We start from the raw sequence: 5,766 nt of genomic DNA on the forward strand, positions 1-5,766 counted from the left end.
TTGTGGTTAAGTTCTTTCTAACACCAGGGGGTTCCGACTGCTGCTTCTCCTGGCTTGAGAAAAAAGACAGAGTTTAGCACAGATGTTTGTTGTTTCTTCTTAGAGTGAACCACAGGTGATTTTCCCATAAATGTCTAACAGATGAATTTAATTTTGCCTTTACAGGAGAGAAATCACTGAGAAGCAAAGACCTAAAGACCTTTTTAGTTTCTTAGACACAGAGAGATTGCTAAGTTTTTCCCAAAACTTATGTTCTCTAAACTTTGGTTTCATGGCCAAGAGGAAACTAATTCTTCATCCATATTTGCCTCAGGGGAAATCTCTTTCTTTTGCTGCTTGGACTTAGCATTTTAGCTGTTCCCAGGCCACAAGCTTCCACAGAAATCTTTTTTTTCTGACCATTTTTTTTTTCTTTTTCTCTGATCTTTCCCCAGGATTTTATATTTATATCCCCACAGTTAGAAAATTAAGTACCTAGTTTCTCTGTCATGTAGCTTATCTTATTCCTAAACATTTTTTCTTAAGCTAAATTACTACACTCTACCTTCCTTAATTTTTCATAGAATTTCAACAGAGAGAGAGAGACAGAGAGACAGAGACAGAGACAGAGAGAAAGAAAGGAAGGAAGGAAGGAAGAAGAGAGAGAAAGGAGGAAGTAAAGGAAGACAGGCAGAAAGGAAGGAAGAAAACTAGACAGCCTCATAAAGGCATCTTTCAGCCCCTTATTCATCCTCCCTATAATAAAACCCACCTTTACTTCTACTACAAAACCACGCCAATCAAATTGCTTCCTATGGGGCTTTCTGTAAGACTTTTGTCTTTATGTCATAATCCTGGGACATGGGCCAGCCTAAAAAGCAGACAGGCCCTCTCTGCACCCCTTCCTCCCTTCCTCCTTCTCTCTCCCCTTTCCCCTCCACATGGTCTCTCTGTGTCCCCTTTTCTCTCTGTGTCTCTCTCTGTGTCCCTTTCTCTCTGTGTGTCTGTCTCTCTCTCTCTCTCTCTCTCTCTCTCTCTCTCTCTCTCTCTCTCTCTCTCTCCCTCTGTCTCAATAAAGCTCTAGAAAGGTAACCATGGCTCATAATTCTTCTGCCATCCAGCACACCCCTCCAGCTGGCTGCCTTGGGCAGTGGCCAGCCACCAGCAGTGCCAATTTAACCAACATCTGGAATTCAACCAACACTTTCTCCCCAAACTTTCACCAAGTCCCTGATCCCTGGTTGAGTGCCATTTGAGGGAGACCAGCTCCCTCTTATTCTCTTAGGGTACTCTTGAGCAGGAAGAAATGAGGAATTTGTAAATAGAAGTATTTAGAGAGACAGACAAAAATGACAGGATAGCCTCAAGAGGGCCTGGGTCCAAAACAACCAGCTCCTTTGGTCTCTACTAAAGGGCTTTTAAAGGAATTCCAAGGGCTGGAGCAAAAACCTCCTCCCAGCACAGCCAAGTGCAGACCAATCCAGACACCTGGTGACCACGCACCTGGTCCAGCCATCCCCTAATACAGCCCTGCTATGTAGAGCAGGCTCAGATCTCACTAGGAAGTTTTTGTAGTGAAGATATTAATGGTTTTATAGATATAAAATGCAAAGTTGAAAAGTAAGAATCAATAAAAGGAATGATTTCACATGAGTTAATCATTAGAAGATTATAAAAATAAGGAAGACAGGAATGTTGCAGAAATTATGTAGATATATAAATTAGGATATATACAAAGGTTTAAAATAGATTACAATACATTTGATAAGAATTTTTGTTTTGCATATTGTAAGTTAAGAATTAGCCATTTAGATTCTAATTGTCTGGCAATGTGACACAGAGGAAACATAAAAGGCCTTTCCTCCCCCCACCTAGTTAAATTTTGTCTACTTGCTCCAGGAACTGTGATCATTGAATTTTATGATTATGACTTTTTTAGGATGTTTTGGTTCATGTTGGGAAAATAGTCACGTATTAGATATTTTTGAAATGCAAATATAGAGTGATGTAATCATTGTCCTAAGCTATTAAAATAAACTCTGTGGCCCTTGGGAGAGGTTTACATATATTCTCTCCTATACACTGCCTCTTGAGCACAGTATTAAATAAAATATTCCTACAGGCTCAGAAAAGATTCAAACTGCTGTTCAGCACAAGTTTTTTACATCACCTGCTCCATCCACCCTCCTCCAGTCCTGATCTCTGCTGCAGCTGGTCCCCAACATAAGTGGTGCCTGACCAGGAGACCTCAAGTATGATAAGTATTAATAAGGTGTATCTGTTGTAGCCAGAATCCCACAGGGGTGCTGCAGACCCCCTGTCAAAGAGGTGGGCTGGGTGAGAGTGGGTAATAAGAAAGAATTAATAAAGACCCCCTGGTCATTGGTCTGAGGAGAGTATATAAGAGAAAAGAAAAATAAATATAATGGGACAGGTGGAGTCTAAAGAAAGGAGACTTTTTGTTGATATTTTAAAACATACATTGAAAAAGAAAGGAATAAAAGTCAATGAAAAACAAGTTTGTGGTTTTTCACAGTTTGCGCCTGAGCTTAGTCCTTGGTTTCCTGATCAAAGCTCCCTAGATATTAATAATTGGGATAAAGTAGGAGAAAACATTAGATTTTGGTATGAACCCAATGGACCACAAGGCATGCCTGTAAATGCTTTAGCTTATTGGTCATTAATAAAGAAGGCTTTGATGCCTATGGAAGTTAGGATTACCTAAATGTAAAAAATCTGCAGAAACTGCTCCTCAAAATAAATAAATTGCTCCTCTTTTATTTAAAGATCCATTAGGAAAGGTCATTAATAATGACAAGAGAAGAGATAAGAAGTTTAAGTAATCTTTTCAAATAGAAAGTGATGGAGATGAAGAGGAAATTAAAAGTTTTAAGGAGGATTGGCCACCTCAGTATCTCCTTTTCAAAAGAAATCTAAAAAGAGGCCAAAAATTGAAAACGATCCTGAAGGTTTTACGGCAGCAGTTGGAGAAGCTGACAGAGCAGGGGAACCTTTGGTTAGGTATTTTGCAGTACTGTTTGATACAGACGATCAAGAGAAGCCTGTGTTGGAGCTCCTTATGCAATTTTACATAGTGAATCCTTTGGTTCTTTATATATTTTTGAAACTAACAATGGTTCATTTAAAATACTTTGTAAGTATTGAGTTCTTTCCAATTGTATTCCTTCTAATGTAACAGATGAGGCTTTTGATATATTGTGCCAACCACCTTATGTTTTACTTCCTGTTAATTATACTGGATATTGGTATGCTACTCCTGGTTTATGGGTTATGAATAATGTAGTACATGTATTCTGGAGAGGTAAACGTTGTGTGGGAACATTAATTTTAGGAGTTACTGCATTAATTGCTATTGCAGCTACTTTTGTTTTTTTTTCTACTGCTGCTTTGGTTAAAAAAAAATTCATGCAGCTCAACATGTGAATCAATTATCAAAAAATGTTTCTATGGCCCTTATGATTCTGGAACAAATGGATAGAGGTATTCAGGAAAGACAGTGCTTTGGAAGAAGCAGTGCCTTATATAGGATATCAAATTCAAAATATTAATGTTAGCTTTTCAATAGAATGTCAGTCACAATTCCACAGGATTTGTGTTACTCCTTTATCACACAATGCTTGAGACAGGATTCAAGCTCACCTAAATGAGTTTAGGATCATTCAATTTTTTCCTTGCATTTTCATAATCTACCTCAAAAAATTATGCTATAAGTAAAAGTCATATTTAATCTTCCAAAGGGGAAGAAGTCTCAACTTCTTTCCTTAAGGCTATTAGGGAATATATAGGTTCCACTAATGTTTGGCCATTTTTTATGAATTTGGAATTGATCATTTTTATTTTCTTACTTATAGTTTTTTAGAGTCATCTTACAGCAACTAGTATGATGCAGAAGGATAGTGACAGTGAAATTTCAAGTGGATCAACTAAAAAATAAAAAGAGGAAGATGGTGGGGCCACTCACTATTTAGTTAACTAGAATGTATGACTGTTGTGTGGCTAAGGAGATTATGTGACAAAGTTCCAGTTCTCATAACTTAGCTAAAGAGACTGTAGGACTGTGGTTTGGCTAAAGAAACTGCATGAAAAACTTCAGTTGAGTGGATACAGCCCCACTTCCTCCTTTAGATTTATTACTTGAAAAATAAAATCATTTTTATAGTGGTTTTAAGATTCACTGACTTGTTCCCTTTTTCCCTTTTGCCCTCAAAATATTGATGGTCTGAGATGGTCTTGAAAAGGAAATAAGATAAATAAATTTATTGAAAAAAGTAATATAAAGCCTACACATTTGAAAGTATTAATATTGATGAAATGGCTGAACAGGATGTTCTAACTAGACCATGGAGATGGAGATTAAGATCAAGATTGGAAAAGTACAAAAAACCCACAAATGAGTTTGGGAACATTTTCTGCCTATTTTACAGTGAAGATATGCTTTTGTAGATATAAAATGAAAATTTGAAAACTAAGAATCAAGAAAAAGAATATGATTTCATTTTATAACTTAATCATTAGAATAAGAAAGGAATGTTTCAGAAATTATATAGATATATCAATTAGGATAAATATAAAGTTTTAAAATAGATTATAGTATAATTTAATAGAAATTTTTGTTTTGCTTTTTATAAGTTAAGAATTAGTTTCTTAGATTCTAATTGTCTGGTAATGGTAACCGTGAGGAGAGGAAACATTCAAGGCCTCTCCTCCCCCACCTAGTTAAACTTTGTCTACTTGCTCCAGGTACTGTGATCATTGAATTTTATGATTATGCCTTTTTAAGGACATTTTGGTTCATGTTGTGAAAATAGCCTCATATTTGATATTTTGTGAAATGCAAATATAGATAATATAATCATTGTTGTAGGATATAAATAATAAATTCTGTATCCCTGGGAAGAGAGAGATATACATATATTCTCTTCTTTACACTGCCTCTTAAGCACAGTAACAAGTAAGATATTCCTAGAGGCTGAGAAAAAGATTCAAACTGTCGTATGCTGCAACTTCTTTATATTGCCCGCTGCATCCACCCTTCTCCAGTCTGATCTCTGCAGGAGCTGTCCCCAGCAGGGCATGGATAAGCCTTACTCATAACACAGCAGTTCTGAACAATTTGAACAGTGGTGCTTTTTCAAAGCCGGAATTACACTGGTCTAGTAAAGTGATGGTAAATTCTCCTCTAAGACCCATGACCTAACTAGTTCTGGGTAGTTGGCTAGGTTTCTAGTACCAAGCATAATCTAACCCTTATTTAGGGGTCTTTAGGTAAAATTAGATGTTGTTGGTTACAGACAACATACAAGTGCTGCTATTGAACCTTTGAGGATATCTTACCATGTTTGCTGTTATTGTGTTTCATAGGCATAACAGCTGATTAGGAATATGATTGCTATTCTCCACTGGCATTTTGCACAGCAAGTTCTGGAAGGAAGCTTTCAGACCAGAGCCAGTGACGCAGAGCCCTATTACTGAAGTATGTGGTGTCTTCACAAGCAGAGACTTAACTTTAAATTCTGGGTAGCAACAAGGGCAACATCAAAAACTCTATATACTTTTAGGAGTCACTTGGTCTCCCCTAACCAAAGATTAAACAGAAATTTCTAGTGCCAGGTATTGGAGTGTTCATTAAATAGTCTATGGCTCTTATAGAGAGTGCTGTTAGCCTCACTGGCATAATTAAGTTTTATGAGTGTGTGTGTGTGTGTGTGTGTGTGTGTGTGTGTGTGTGAGTGAGAGAGAGAGAGAGAGAGAGAGAGAGAGAGAGAG

Source organism: Onychomys torridus, chromosome 18, assembly GCF_903995425.1.
Source record: "Onychomys torridus chromosome 18, mOncTor1.1, whole genome shotgun sequence".
Lineage (NCBI taxonomy): Eukaryota > Metazoa > Chordata > Mammalia > Rodentia > Cricetidae > Onychomys > Onychomys torridus.